Source organism: Bos grunniens, chromosome 4, assembly GCF_055505025.1.
Source record: "Bos grunniens cultivar Pamir isolate PY7600 chromosome 4, Bosgru_T2T1.0, whole genome shotgun sequence".
NCBI lineage: Eukaryota > Metazoa > Chordata > Mammalia > Artiodactyla > Bovidae > Bos > Bos grunniens.
Genome location: NC_141168.1, coordinates 60,249,738 through 60,266,233, shown reverse-complemented (window position 1 = coordinate 60,266,233; position 16,496 = coordinate 60,249,738). Strand labels below are relative to the sequence as shown.

At 41.9% G+C, this 16,496-nt stretch overlaps 1 protein-coding gene across 4 annotated transcripts in view; it reads left to right on the top strand.

Moving 5' to 3' along the window:
* ELMO1 (engulfment and cell motility 1) overlaps positions 1–16,496 on the top strand; it is a 585,897-nt gene that overhangs the window by 62,780 nt on the left and 506,621 nt on the right. For 2 of the 4 annotated variants that reach the window (XM_086398483.1, XM_086398482.1), the window contains exon 2: positions 3,057–3,210. The exons of the other annotated variants lie outside the window; for them this stretch is intronic. The gene's annotated coding sequence lies outside the window, so the exon portion shown is untranslated. The remainder of the gene's footprint in view (positions 1–3,056; positions 3,211–16,496) is intronic. 4 annotated transcript variants of the gene reach the window in all.

The following is a 16,496-nucleotide window of genomic DNA, read 5'->3' as shown; positions in this document are numbered from 1 at the left end:
TTTGACTATATGGACCTTTGTTGGCAAAGTAATGTATCTGCTTTTTATATGTTGTCTAAGCTTGTCATAACTTTTCTTCAAAGGAGCAAGCGTCTTTTAATTTCATGGCTGTAGTCACCATCTGCAGTGATTTTGAAAACCCGTGAAATAAAGTCGTCACTGTTTCCATTGCTTCCCCTTCTATTTGCCATGAAGTGATGGGACTGGATGCCATGATCTACCTCTTAAAGTTCTCAAAACAAAATTGGTTATAATTCATATTACTTAAAAATGTATGAGAAGTGTGCTGTGTCATTAAGTCAATAATAGGCTTCTTCAACTCCAACATTTCTGAAAATGATTAGGGAAGTGTAAGTGGTAGGTGGCAGTGAGTGAGGCAAGGATGAACAAGTCTTAAATGTCTCTCTCACTCTTTCTCTTACTGTACAATCACTCCCAGCTATGCCCACAATAATCACAGCAGTAGGTAATGTTAGGAACTCAAATGTAATTAAAATACCGGGGCTGAAACTCAGCATGCTGTGGTATCTATCCGTAGCAGCAAACAGTCCTTGAAATCCTCTACCAACCCAGATGAGTATAAATTCACTAGGATACCAGATTTAAGAGTTTGGGAAATTGGTTTTGTGTCTGGAAGTGTCATTAGCAACATCTATTGTTGTTATAGTCTGGATTCTGATTAAAAGCACCCTACTCATATCCACTTAATCCAGAAGCCCCCAGGCACTTCTGATATGTCTTGATCTCCTGCTTCTCATGCTCCTGCAAAATCCCTTGGATATTGCATCCTGTGTTTCCATGGAATCTGGTCCCTGTTTCCTCCTCATTGTTGCTGCCCCATATTAACCCTCATCAGCCTCTGGTCCGGCTGATGACTGCAATTTTCTCCTCAATATATTCTGTGTACTTAGCTTCCCTTCCGTTTCCCCTTCTTCCTCTTTGTACATAGTTCCTCAGATTGTTGTAAAAGTATCTGCATGATTTTGCCACTGGGCTTCAGATCCTTCAGTGGTTCTTCATGGCTTAAGGGATGAGTAATGAAGACTTTTGCTAAACCTACCAAGGTCTTTCTGACCCAGTCCCTGTCTACCTCTTTCTCCAATCTGTCGTCTCCTGCAGCTCAGCTTTGCTCTCAGGCTGACCTGGGATCTGTTTACACCTGCTTTCAGCAGAACACGCCAGCCTGTGTTGAGCTAGCCAGTCTCCACGCTGGATTGCTTTCCTGTGAACCTGAAGTAGGTTCTCCTCAATAACTCACTGTAGTTGTTTATGGTATTTCTGTAAATAACCATTCTGTCCTTCAGGGCAGGGTGGTGTCCTCTGTGTATCGGTGTCCCCATGCCTAACAGAGAGGCTCTCCATATATTTCTTTGTAGATTGAGTGAATGAATAAGTGAAGGGGGACCTTTTTTGCTTGAGGAAGTGAATGCAACTTACTTGTAGGGAAAAATTGTGTGAGTAGGACCTAAGGAATTCTGTTATTTGCCCACAAAAGCATCTCATCTCTCTTCTTTCCTTTTCTGTATGTCTCGTTTCTGTAAATCCATCTCTATAAATCTGCTTTCATTGCCATCACTACTGTTCCCTACAAGGGGGAGGCAGAGCAGTGGAGCACTGTTTGTGATAGAGGGCAGAGAAGATATAGAGTTGGCCCAAAAGTTTGTTTGGGTTTCCCCATACAATGTAACAGAAAAAAATCTGAATGAACTTTTTGGCCAACCAAATACAAACCGAGGTACTCCTGGGCCCTCACTTGCTCAGCCTGTCTTTGGGTTAGATAGGCCAATCTTCGTGGACTTGTGGGGATTTGAACACCACACACACACACAAACCAGGGAAAAAAGTGAACATAACCAGCAACGGGACAGTTCAAAATCATGGATCACCTGATAACATTCAAGGGAAAGGATGTAGCATCACTTTTCCATGATTTTCTGCCAGAAATCCACAACCTGAATTTAATCAGAGGAAGCATCAGACAAAGCCAGATTGAGGGACTTTATCCAAAATAAACAGCCTGTGATCTTAAAAACCGTCAAGGTCAGAAAAATCAGGGAAAGACTGAGTATAATGTTTTAGAATAAAGGAGGCTAAAGGATATAATGGGCTTTCCAGGTGGCGCAGTGATAAAGAATCTACCCGCCAATGCATGAGATGCAGGAGACACAGGTTCGATCTGGGCTGGGAAGGTCCCCTGGAGAACGGAATGGCAGCTCACTCCAGTATTCTTGCCTGGAGAATCCCCGTGAACAGAGGAGCCTGGTAGGCTGCAGTCCATAGCGTCGTCGCAAAGAGTCAAACATGACTGAAGTGACTTAGCATGCATAAACACACACACACACATAAAGAGGCACAACAGCTTAAAAGCACTGTGTGATTCTGAATGAACTGACTCCCTCTGCTATAAAGTACAACACTGGAACATTGGGTAAAATTTGAATAGTGTCCAGGAGCAAATGCAGCGTGTATTAAATGTTCATTTCCTGATATTGATGGTTTTGTTGTGGTTGTGGAGGAGAATGTCACTGTTGTAGGAAATGCACACTGAAATGTTATTGAGTGATGGGCTTCTGTTTGGCAAGTTATTTTCAAGTGTTTCAGAAAGGAAGCAAGCTTTTTGTACTTTAGTTGCCTTTTTTTTTTTGTAACTTTGAGATTGCTTGAAAATTAAAAACAAGTTTTTTAAAGAAAAATGTTAATAAACAAACTTGGACTTTCTTTCCACAAATGAATTGTCCTGATGAGATTTGCATTATATGCTGATGGAAATGTGGGGAAGAGGGGTCCTGGTTTTCCTTGAGAAGATTTAGGGGTGAAGAGGTGGTGAAGCCTAGGGCATAGCTAGGAACAAGCCTGCATCTCAATAGCTCTCAGCGGGTGAAAACAGACTCAGAAGAAAGACTGTCAGCTCCAGAAGAGTAGAGCTACCTCCCAGGGACAGGTGCAATTAGCAAGTTTCTGGGGACTGGGGAGAGAGATGCCAATTTGATGATTGAATGTGGGAAATGTACTCAAGGCCACTGGCACTCTTTGACTAGCAGATTTCCTCCCTGTAGGAAATCTTCAAGGAGGAAGCCAGGTGCAGTCAGGAGACTGCTTGGTAAATAAGGACGCACAGAGCGAGGAGCTGGCCAGTGTGATCAGAAGGTCCAGAGGCATCCGGTCCGGGGCAGCCTGGTTCCTGCATTCTGCGTGGGAGCCTCGCACCTGGTAATGCTACGTGGAGGCGTGAGTCTGGGGTGGGGCTTGCCCTGCCTTGGGTACAGCTGGGGTGGCCTCCCAAACTTCAGTTTGGGTCTGCTTTCATGGTTGGCCACCTCTCTGCTTGTGTTCTTTCTTTAGATACTGAAATAGCCTCAGGCAGTTTGAAGACCCCTGAATGCCTTTGCTTGTGTGTGATTCTGTGTGACTTCCTTCTGGGTTGATTTTATACGTTCACTCTCAGGAACATTTACCACTTTATTCAGTTTCCTTAGAGATCTTTTTTTTTTTTCTGCCACTGGCCACATGGGAACTTGGGTTAGAGAGAGACTGTAGAGTAGCAACTTCCCTCTTTTCTGTTATTTATTTTTTTAAGCCATGTAAAAGGAAGGAAAGCTTTTTTTTTTTTTTTAAAGAGGCTTATGTTCTTGGAATATCTTACTATCTTCTATTTAACTTCCCCAGTTGCAGACTTTCTTTTAGAGATTTAGTCCCAATGGGTATTTTTTTCCCTGTTGAGACCAGTGTGCCCCCACTACTGTGAACCAAAGGAATTCGGCTCCTTGGCACAAAGTCCATTGAGGGCTTGTTGTCTGTGCATGAAGATGATAATTCACTTTCTATAACTGAGTAATGCTGCCTCTCTAGGGGTGAGCCCCCACGCCTCAGAGCTCTGCTGCTTCAATCCCCTCTCCCCTGGAGGGTTTGTTGTTCTTTCTCACACTGGTGGCCAAGCACTTCAAGGCCCCCAGGTACTTAGCCCTGGAACCTGTGGTCCCAAATGGCTCCTTATGTAAAAAAGCTGGTTGTTTTCTAGTGAGTGTTACTGCAGTTACCCAAACCTTGAGGCTCTTAGTGCTAGAATCTGTTTTTGAAGAGGTGCTGCAAACTGGAAACCTGGCATGCAAGTACGTCTACCTGCAGCCCAGCAGCAATGGTTCTGTGTGGCTCATTGGTGAGAGATGAGCCGACAGGGTCTGAATACTTCTGTGAGTGATGAAGACCACAGGAGTTCTTAGGCATGGACCCTGTATTCCCCAAATAAAGCTTAGAAGGTTGTTTTGATTTTTATAAAGGAAGCACACATATATACATGGACCAGCCCATCCTGGTCCAACTTCAGGTTCCTCAATTTAGTGTAATTTTATATTTTGTTTACTCCTTTGCCCATACCATGATAAGACCTTTCATACAAATGCCTTTATAAAGGATAAGTACTTCTTTTCTGGAACATGCCTGATTTGTGTCTCTACACTGTGGACATTGAACCACGTGTTCAGTTGGGGTGTCTACATGGTCACCAGGTTGGCTGTTGAGTCCTAGCCTGGCCATCTGTGCTCTGTGGCAGATGTTGGCAACCAGATCGTCCTCTCCTCTAAAAGTGCTGCCTCATGAGGAGTTCATGGCCCTTAGCACCTGGTGGACAGAAACAATAGCTTGGAGGGTGGAGTGGTGAGCACCTGCAAGGCTCAAGAAACAGAGACTTGGTTTCCATTTGCAAACAAAACAAAAAGCCCCATGTGAATTCTGGCACCAGTTTTTGCCATCTGTTTGATTTATTTTAAGGGTCAGAGGCTGTGGTAAGTACCAAACTCTGTGGACCAGTGAAAAGAATTAGAAATAGAATCACCTGAAACATGTATTCAAAGCAGGTAGGCCCTGTGGTCTGCTTAGGGACCTATAACTTTCACTTTTACCTTGTCCCTAGGTGGCCTTGCATCAGGGACTGGGGGCTGGGGTGGCGGGGAGAGACAAGCAGGAACAAAAATGTGTTCCTTGGGGTATCTTACTAAGCTATGCCTCTGTTAGTCAGATTTCGTATTTGATAGAAAGAGTTCTACCCTCTTCAGCTCTGCCAGGCATCTGCTAGGTGAAGTTGGCCAGGACAAGCGGGGAGAGGGGATAGCTGGATGTGAAACTGATGTGAAACTGATCCCGCTCCTCCAAGTGGCGAAGGGGCTGGAGGCTGACAGCTGTGTAAGCAAGTGCTCCCTGTAATGGGCTTTGGGTCCCTGCTCGGTCAAAAGACAGACTTTTTACTCCCAGTGACAGCTGCAAAGTACAGATTTATGGTGGGGCACTATCTCTGAATTCCAATTACCAGTTGAGTTTCAAAAGAGTCGACATTTTCGCGTCCGTGGTGCATTTTTACAACTTGTCACTGTGGTAGCCGATACATAGCCATCCACTGTTGCTAATATTTCTAAGCAACTGATTTATGGAATGAGAGCACAGGTGACGGATACTTAAGGCTTTGCTGCTTGGGGGATGAAAGGGCCATGGAATATGCTCTGAATTTCAAGGGGTGAGAAAGGAAGGTGGTATGGGGAAAGAAGATGATGAGGTTTTGGAAATTGGGTGACACCCGTGAGGCTGTGTGGAAAACGTATATTTCTGTTTACGATTATTGATTTTTGTCTCAAATAGCAGCTCTCGCTCTTGAGGGTTGCGTGTGCCAGAGAGTTAATTAAGGATCCTGGGGGCACCCATGCTTCATGCTGTATGCATGCCCTTAGGTGAAGGTGGAAGCATTTGGGTCTACTGCAACTTGACAATCTTATTTCCTATGGTTGAGAGATGGCTGTATTCGCTATTGTAAGAACAGGATGTTGAGAATTGGAAACTAGCTCTGAGCCCAATCTATCATTCTTGCCTGTAATGCACGATAGACAGTATAGGTTTATCTTTTAACTTTGATAATTTGTGACTCTTTGAGATTCTTGCATAGCTGAGATGTTTTAACAACAGATTATTGTGTGCAGATTTCAAGAAACAACTTCATTGCTTCTGTTTGAAGAAATACATGTGTCTGTTCACATTCATGTCAACGAATGGTGGGGAATAAATCTCAATGTTTTAAAATAGACTTTAAAAAACCTTCCCAAGACTTAGTGCCTTTTAAAAAACCTCCTCCTGAACTTTGAAAGTCTTTTCCTTCAAACATAAAGGACAGGTCTTATGTGGCTGTTTTGCTTAATGTGTGCTGGTTTTATTTGGACTCTTTGAAACCCAGCATGAAGGCTAAAATTCTGCTATGTGGAGAAGTAAAAACGAAAGAAATGGTGAGGTTTTGGTTGTGCTAAATTAAAGTGACAAGGTACAGATAACAGGGCATGGCTGTGTCCACAAATTAGCCCTCTCTAATTTGCTGCTGTGGATAATAGTGCTTTGGCATTGCATTGTAATTTATTTCTTGAATTAAAAGTTTTAAAAAAAGAAGGTGTACTTTGCTCAAAAGAGAAAACCTGAAAAACTCAATCCTTTCAGTTTAAATGGCCTATGGTTCCCTGTGTTCAGGGAACTATTTGAGCAAGTCTTGCTATAGAAATATGTAAATTACATGGTTTTATTTTTAGAAGCCACACTGTGTGTTGGGTGACTATGTGTGCTACTTCAAGTTACCCTTTTCTGAAGCTTTTGTTGCAATTCAGAATGTATTTTGTTCAACCAGGTGGCAGCAGTATTCTGTGTGGTCTCTTGTATAAATACAGGACCATATCATGTACAGGACAGATTTCTGATGGCTGGGACAGGGCGGGGAGAAGTCCTAGGCTACCTTCTCCAGTTTCTGTTTGCTGCTGCTGCTGCTGCTGCGTCACTTCAGTCGTGTCCGACTAGTTCTAAGCAATAACTTGATATTGGCAGGGAGACAAGATGACATTTGGTTTCCTCAGTCACAACATGTCTTGCCCCAAGTTATAATATTCCTTCCCCAAATTCAACTTCCCAGAAGGCTGAAATGTCATTTTTGCAAAGTGTGGTGGCATGTGAACTATTATATTACAGAAAATCAGCTGCATAGATTGAAGAGCAAAAGTCAGAATTGTTTATTATAAATAGCACTTTAAAAAATTGCAGTTCATGATAATTTTTTTAGAAGACAGATTAATGTTTATTCTTTTTTTTTCTTTTTTTTTAAATTTTATTTTATTTTTAAACTTTACATAATTGTATTAGTTTTGCCAAATATCAAAATGAATCCGCCACAGATATACATAATTTATCTTTTGTTTTTGGTTTCTATGGATGTTTGCTCGAGGAGAAACCCAGGTCTCCATATCAGCCTGTCCACTCCTGGGTGCTGATACTTTCACTCTCGTGTGAGGTTTTAATTCATCATGACATTCCATACAAGCATGTAAGATGTTTCCTAAAGTGTGTTCCACGGGTCATTAACGGATGTGATGGTTAAAGTGTTCCATGGTTAAATAAGACACTGGGAAAAACAGAATCAACAGATTGCTTTACTGAAGGCCTTTTCTGGGTCTTTAACAGACGACTGTGCTTGTGAATTGTCAGGACAATAAGTTCATCCTCTTGAGGCGTCATCACCTGGGAGAAGAGGGCAGGGAGCTCTCTGAGGTCTCTTTAGAAAGGGCACTAATCTCATTCATGAGGGCTACACCTTCAGGACCTAATCACCTCCTCCAAACCCTACCTCCAGTATTATCACACTGGGATAAAGTTTCAACCTGGGGAATTTGGAGATGCAGACATTCAGCCTGTAACATGATGGTTCATGGAAAAATTGTGTGTGAAGCATTGAGTTCAGGGCCTGAGAGACAAGCATTATACCATTGGAGACACCTCAGGAAAGCTTCAATCCTATTCTCCCCTTCCTCCTCAGTGAGATTCCCGAGATAGGAATAACCTGTCTTGCTACCTTATGCCCATTCATTATCCAAGCCTTGATTCCTCTTTTCTTATTCCTTTCTCCCTCCCCAAGTTCTGCTCCTGACAATCACAACATTCAGTAGGCTTCTAAAGAAAAGGAAACCTGCATTCTTGGTTGGCACACCCTTTCTTTACAAATCAAACAGGTTAGTTAAGAAGTGTTCTTATTTCCAGTGCTGGGGATAGGGTCATTGTGGCCCACAGGACTGTGGCCTGTGGGCATTAACTGTATAGGTGAAGTTCTTTCCAGCCAAGAGCCAGCAACTGAAGCACAGCAACTTCAATTCTGCCTTGGAGCCCTCAAATTGAAGATCTTCAGTTAACAGGTAGCTCAGCCTTTGAGAGAGGTATTTGGCTTTTGGTTCTGAATCAGAATCGGTTGTGGAGTGTTGAACACTGTGAGTCCCTGTGCACTGGCATCTCCAGGGATTGGACCTGATGTTTGGAGTTTCAAAACTCCATTCTGATGCAAGGCCATTTTCATGTAAAGACAGAGTTTCCACTCTCCATATTCTCACTCTGTGTGTGTACACAGGCACTCATTCATTGCTTTATTCAACACATATTTATTAGGCATCAGGGCTATAATCCATGGGCTTCCCTTGTGGCTCAGCAGGTAAAGGATCCTCCTGCAATGTGGGAGACCTGGGTTTGATCCCTGGGTTGGGCAGATCCCCTGGAGAAGGGAAACGCTACCCACTCTAGTATTCTGGCCTGGAGAATTCCATGGACTGTGCAATCCATGGGGTCACAAAGAGTCAGGCACAACTGAGGGACTTTCAGTTCGCTTCACTTCATAGTGCCTGGGGTCACAGAGTCAGACTTGACTGGGTGACTGAGCATACACACAGATACACACTCATACACACACACAGTGTATGTGCTGGGCCTTCTTCTAGATGTACAGCAGTGAATGAAACACCCATGCTCACAAGCAGCTTCTTTTCTGGTGGGGAATGCAGAAAATAAAAAAGTAAACAAATCCCTGAGATGCTATCCTGCTTTGAGAAGCATCAGCAAGAAAATCAAGTTGAGGAAGGAGGTGGGAAGGACGGGACACTATTTTGAGTCGGGGTCAAGGCAGGCTTCCCCAGGGAGGTGACATTAGAACTTGAATGAAGAGGGAGAGGGAGTCACAGGACAGTTTGTGGGGGTGCATGTTCTAGGCAGAGAAGCTTGGCGTCCTGGAGAACAGCAAGGCCAGAGAGGCTTGAATGGAGGGGGAGACAAGGGAAGGAGGTGCAGAGAGAGCCTGGAGGCCAGATCAGAGAGGCTGATGACAGACTATAGATACAGCTTTGAATATTTTTCTAAATGTGATGGGATGCCTCTGAGAGATTTGGACAAAAGAGTGAAAATGATCTGATCTGTATTTAGATGGATCATTCTGGAGAATTAACTATCCCAAGCAAGAGTAGAATAAGGAAGACCTGCTAAGAGGTAGACTTTCAGGCAGTGTACAAGGAAGTTTATGCATTTGCCACAAGGAAAATATTAAACTAAATCTTTGAATTTATCCCTAGGCCATGTTGATGGTGCTTATTAAAAGCAAAGTATGGAATGTATACTCTATACTTTGTAAAATAATTGCATATATTTTCAAATATGATACCTGCAATGTTATTTGAACAAGGTCACACACTCAAACCAATTTGTGTGCATTTATACTGATGTTTTGTATGGGTGTGTGTACAACACTTGCTGGTTTTATTACAGATTAGCGTGAAAGAACTAATTTATCAGGGCCAGATTTCTGGGCAGCCTTTTGAGTCATTCTAGACCTTAGTGTTTTCCTGACAAATAGAAATTCTTTCCACAGTATAATTATTTTGATCACTCATTTAAATATATCTTTTCTAAATAGTTGCACTTTTTATTTGCATTTGTATTACTTCATTTATTTGTTCGAGTGTAAGTAATTAAATGTGTGCTTTGGACTGAATAATTCTGTTTCCCTCTTTGTGTGCTCAGTTGCTGAATCGTGTCTGACTCTTAGTGACTCCATGGACTGTAGACCATCAGTCCCCTCTGTCCATGGGTTTTCCCAGGCAAGAATACTGGAAAGAAAGTCGTGTTCGACTCTTTGCGACCCAATGGACACCAGGCTCCTCTGTCCATGGGATTTTCTAGGCAAGAGTACTGGAGTGGGTTGCCTTTTCCTTCTCCAGGGAACTTCCCGACCCAGGGATCGAACCCAATACTGGAGTAGGTTGCTATTTCCTCCTCCAACAGATTTTGCCAACCCAGGATACAAACCTGAGTCTCCTGTGTCTCCTGCATTGGCAGGCGATTCTTCATCACTGAGCCACCTGGGAAGCCCATGTTCCCCTCTACCCTTTTTTATGTTGAAAGCCTAACCTTAATGTTATGGGATTTGGAGGGAATCCTAATGTACTGGGATTTGGAGGTAGGGGCTTTGGGAGGTGATTAGGTCATGAGGGTGGAGCCTTCGTGAATGAGATAGTTGTTGTTATGTTGTCCAGTCCCTAACTTGTGTTGGACTTTCAGTGACCTCATGGGCTGCAGCACACATGTCTCCCCTGTCCTTCACTGTCTCCCAGAGTTTGCTCAAACTCACGTCCATTGAGTCAATGACGGCATTCAACCATCTCATCCTCTGTTGTCCCTTTCTCCTCCTGCCCTCAGTTTTTCCCAGTTTCAGGGTCTTTTCCAACGAGTTGGCTCTTTGCATCAGATAGCCAAAGTATTGGAACTTCAGCTTCAGCATCAGTCCTTTCAGTGAATATTCAGGGTTGATTTCCTTTAGGATTGACTGATTTGATCTCCTTGCTGTCCAAGGGACTCTCAAGAGCACCACAATTCCAAAGCATCAGTTCTTTGGCACTCGGCCTTTTACGGTCCCCTGTAAGAAGAGGCCAGGAAGATGGCCAGCTTTTACTTTCTGCCACAATGAGGATGAAAGGTGAAGTAAAATGAAAGAAAGTGAAAGTGAGAGTCACTCAGGTGTGTCCAAGTCTTTTTGACCCCATGGTCTGTAGCCCATCAGGCTTCTATGTCCATGGAATTCTCCAGGCCAGAATACTGGAGTGGGTAACCTTCTCCACAGTATCTTCCCAGGGATTGAACCCAGGTCTCCCACACTGCAGGCAGATTCTTTACCAGCTGAGCTAGGCAGTCTGCAAATCAGGGCTCTCACTAGAATCTAATCAGGCTCCATGACTTCCAACCTTTAGAACTGTGAGAAGTAAATTTCTGTTGTTTACAAACCACTTAGTGTATGACACTTTGTTATGGGCCTGAATGGACTAAAAGAGTGTCCACATCAGCATATCATGCATGTGCATTTGTTTTCTGTTTCTATGGCCAAAGTAGGTACTGGAATCCAGTCGATTGTCTAAGCAACATATTCTATCCATACTAGAGGTAAAGTATAAAAGAAACCAACAAAACCTGGGTATGTCAAAATTTACCTAAAACCCACATCGTATTGAACATTGCCTGAAAACAAAAATCTGTTTAGATATTTTTCTTGTAACACGTTATAAGAAAGGAAAAGTAATAGAAACATGATAGTAATAAATAAATAATTAAATAGGTAGGAAATAAAGAAGAACCCCCAAATAGAATCTCTACAAATATAACAAAGAATACAGACAGTAGAAACTATGTAAGTGGACTCATTTGTGAAGTGTTTCGAGATTTTTGTGTCAGATGCATGTAATGTAATTGACAAGTAAAAAATTGTAAACTCATCAGGCGGGCAGTCTTAACGAAGTGCTCAAAGTTGACACCTCCCTTAATGGGATAAACAAGCTACAGGTGCCACCTGATATGAAATGTGACATCACTCCTGTTGTATTTCTGCCAAATATCCATAACCAGAATCTCATTGCCAGGAGACATTAGACAAACCGAAATCGAGGGACATTCTGAAAAGTAACTTTTGTAGATTTTTCTTGTAGTCTTCAAAAATGTCAAGGTCACAAAAGACAAAGGCTGAGCAATCTCCCAGACTGAAAGAAACCAAAGATGAAAAACTTAATTCTGTTAGCAATCCTGGATTGGCTCCCAGGCAGGGAAGCAAATTCTTTGTTTTTGTACGATAAGGGACATAATTGGGCTCATTAGTGGAATTTGAATAGGTCTTGTAGATTATATACTAGTGTTGTATCAATTTTAATTTCCTGATTTTGATAACTATGCTCTGTTTATGTAAGTGAACTTTTTTTTTTGCCTCTCTGCACGGCTTGTAGGGTCTTAGTTCCCTGATCAGAGATTGAATTCATGCCCTTGTCAATGAAAGCCTGGAGTCCCAACCACTGGACTGCCAAGGAATTCCCTGTAAGTGAATGCTCTTGATCCTCAGAAGTACATGTTGAAATATTTAGGGTACAGGGATATCATGTTTATAACTATGTCTATATCATGTCTATAACTATATATGATATCATGTTATTCATATATAGTTATAGGGGAGGAAACACGTCTTTTTCCTTTATGCTTCTAGGTTCTCTAGTTGGGGTCCTACAAATTAGATTGAAAAGATAGAATAATGAGAGAAAAACACATGAGTTGATTGACACAAGCAGCATGCATACATAAGGGAGAAACTCAGTGAAGAGTGACTCAAAGGGGTGGTTAGAACTTGGGCTTGTATGGTATCTTAACAAAGAACAAAAATTTTTGGAACAGTGACAAGGTGAAGGAAAGGGGTGTTAGGCTTCCAAGAATGGTAAAATGTAGGAAAGTAAAGCTATGTGGAAACTAATGGAAGGTAAGGGTCAAAATTAGTGGGGTTTGCTTGTGCAGGTCCATCTGGTGCCATCTCATCTCAGGTGATAAGGTTGCTATTCCCTTCTTGGTATGGGAAGCTAGGGATACCTTTGTAAGGAGAAGTTGTGTTCTGTTTTGGGGCTTACCAGGTGGTGCTAGCGGTAAAGAAACTACCTGCCAATGCTCGAGAATAAGAGACTCAGAGTTCCATCCATGGGTGGGGAAGATCCCCTGGAGGAGGGTGCGTCAATGCACTCCAGTATTCTTGCCTGGAGAAACCCATGGAGAGAGGAGCCTGGAGGGCTATAGGGTCGCAAAGAGTCAGACACAATTGAAGCGGCTGAAAACACACATACATGTGTGTATATATGTATATATATGCATGTGTGTGTGTATATATATATATGTGCGTGTGTGTATATGTGTGTCTGTGTGTGTATATGTACATATGCTTGCACATATATACACACACACATATGCATGTGCATTCTCAGTCACTTCAGTCCTGTCTGACTCTTTGCAACCCTATGGACTGTAGCTACCAGGCTCCTCTGTCCATGGGATTCTCCAGGCAAGAATACTGGAGTGGGTTGCTGCACCCTCCTCCAGGGGATCTTCCCCACCTAGGGATGGACCTCTGAGTCTCTTACGTCTCCAGCATTGGCAGGCAGGTTCTTTACCACTAGCACCATCTGGGAAGCCCGTAGGTAAACATGTGCCACATTTTCTTCATCCATTCATCTGGTGATGGGCACTTAGGTTGCTTCCATTTCTTGGCTGCTTTGAACACTGGGGTACATGCATCTTTTCAAATTACTGTTTTTATTTTTATTTTTTGGATATATACCCAGGAATAGAATTGTTGGGTCATATAGTAGTTCCAGTTTTATTTTTTTGAGAAACCGCCATGCTGTTTTCTATAGGAGCTGCACCAATTTGCGTTACTACCAACAGCGTATGAGGGTTCCTTTTTCTCCACATATTCGCCAACACTTGTTATTTGTGGGTGTTTTGTTTGTTTGGTTTTTGCTGATGGTCATTCTGACAGCTATGAGGTGTTACCCCATTGTGGTTTGGATGTACATTTCCCTAATGATTCGCAATGTTGAGCATCTTTTAATGTGCCTGTTGGCCATCTGCGTGTCCTCTCTGGAAAAGTGTTTATTCGTCTTCTGCCCATTTTTAATTGGGTTGTTTATTTTTTTGATCATTTTGAAACTTTTATGTAAGTCTGAAATTATTTCAAATCATGAACTCTAAATTGAGTTTAGGAGAAAACATTTAATTTTCTCCCAAATTTCAAAACCCTCTCTAAATCCTCTCTAGTTTCTAAATGGTAGGAAGAAGACTTTTTTTTTTAAGTATAAAGCAATTGATCTAGAAATTGCCTTAAATTCATATCAATTAGCTATTTCACATATTATGCCTTCTATCCATAAAGCAGTGTATGTCTTGACATGGTAACAAAGCCAGTTAGCATAAAGTGGACCAGTAGGAAGTATTTGTCTAATGCTGAATTCTTAAATAGTCTTTTAAATTTCTAAATAGAAAACTAAGTTGTAATTTACACTATTTTTATTCATACTTCTCATAAACTTATAGGCTGGTCTCAACCCTTGTGATTGAATGTGTTTTAAAAGAATAAATAGAGAGACTTCCCTGGCGGTCCAGTGGCTAAGACTCTGAGCTTCTAATGCAGATGGCATGGGTTGGATCCCTGATCAGGGAACTAAGATCCCACATGCCACAAACCACCCCCACACCCGCCGCCACCCTCCGCAAAAAAAAAAAAAAAACGTGAAAGAGTAAAAAGAAATTCAGTAAGAAGTGAGAAACCATAGAGAGGATTTCCTAAATAGAGTAATCAAGTATTGGAATGTTGTTGAAGAGTTTTTCCTCCCCTGTGGACAAGGACGAAGTGTAGATCCTGGATTTCTCATGGTCTGTAGATCAACTTACCTGTACATTAGTTTGTGAGTGGTTCAAATTTTGAGTTTTAAAATATTTATATTCTCATAAATTTGCATTTTTTGGGTAAATCTTAGGGTCTACATCTTATTGTGAAATCACCTATTGTTATTATAAGTAACTTGGGGCTCCCTTGTGAGTTGTCACTTATTAGTAGCTAGTTCTTACAATTTAACTCTTGAGGAGTGTAGAGTTGTCAATTGCTAACCAGTTTTATACAGATCTGTGTCCATTCTGTGAAGGAGTTTTGCCTCTCTCTGTACTTTCTATTGAAACTTTGATAAACTGGCAATCTAGGGGTTTTAATAATTATAACCAATCTATCTAGAGTAATGGACCTCCTTGGTGGCCCAGTGGTAAAGAATCTGCCTGCCAATGCAGGGGTGGTGGGTTCCATCCCTGGTCTGGGAAGATTCCCCTGAAGAAGGAAATGGCAACCCACTCCAGTATTCTTGCCTGGAAAAACCCCATGGACAGAGGGGCCTGGCAGTCTACAGTCCATGGGGCTGCAAAGAGTTGGACACAACTTAGAGACTGAACAACAAGAAATCTAGAGTAGTGGTACCTTGCTTCAAAAAGAGCAGCTCTTCCCTTGGTAATACTGGTCTAATGAATGGATGTGAAATTGGACATTTTCTGGGGTCTGTCTTCACTCTACAGTGTCTGTAATCACCTTAGACAAGCTACAGTGCATCCTCATTATTGGAGGATTCCATATTTGTGAATTTGCCTACTTGAGATTATTTATTTATAACCTCAAATTGGTGCTTAGGGTGCTTTTGTAGTACTTGAAGACATGAACGGAGCAGTGAACATTTGGAATTGCCCAGTGAGCAAGTTCCCAGCTGAGGTCAAACAAGGTACTCTGCCTTCTTGGTTCATCTCTTGTACTGTAAACAAATGTCCTTTTTTTCATAGTCTATTTAGTGTCACATTTTCCAAAGTTTTATTCTTTTTGTTTGTGATTTCACTATTTAAAATTAGCCCAAAGCATAGTGATGGAGTGCTCTCTGTGTTCCCAAATGCAAGAAGGCTGTGCTATGCCTTAAAAAGAAACTATGGAAGCTAATTAGCTGTGTGCAGACATGAGTAAGCATGTTGATGCCATGAGTTCAAGGTTAATGGATCAACAATACATGTTAAATAAGGTGTCTTTAAACAAAAACACACATGAAGCCAGGTTATTTATTGATTGGCTGAAGGAAGTGGTTTAACCAGTCATTCCCTGGATTGGGGTGAGGGAGTGTAATTCTGCATTTTACCTTGGAGCAGGGGTTCAGCATTTGCTAATTCAGTGTTCATGAAGACTCTATAGAGAATAACAACCATGGATAAGGAGAATTGAGTCTATTTGATCTCTTCAAATCTCAACTTCCTTATAGGTAGAGTAACTATATTACTCATCATAAAGTCCAGAGTGAAAGGGAGAATTTGTCAGTCATAATGCTAGTGCAACAGGTGTAAACAAAGACAGTGTCACGCAAACCGGGTCACATGGTCATCTTATAACAGGTAATGTGGAGATTAAAATACCTAATTTCATTAGCAGACAGCAAATATTTCTTGATCCTCTCCTATGGTGCTGGATATTGTACTGGGCAGTAGGTATCAGTGGAAACAAAAGCACCATGTCCCCTGCCTGCATGGAGTTTAGAAGTATATTGTCACACATTTTGACCCATTCTATGAAAGAAAATTATAACCAGTTCTATAGGTTGTAATTGTAGAGAATAAATACTTAATTTTGAAGTTGGATGTGGCGATCGAGACAAAATGCACAACCTAAAAGTTGAGAATTATGTTTTATTCGATGAACTTTCTGAAGACTTTAAGCCCAGGAGGCAGCCTCTCAGCTCTGAAGAACTGTTTGGAAGAGGTAAAGGAAAGACTGATGCTGAAGATGAAGTTCTAATACTTTG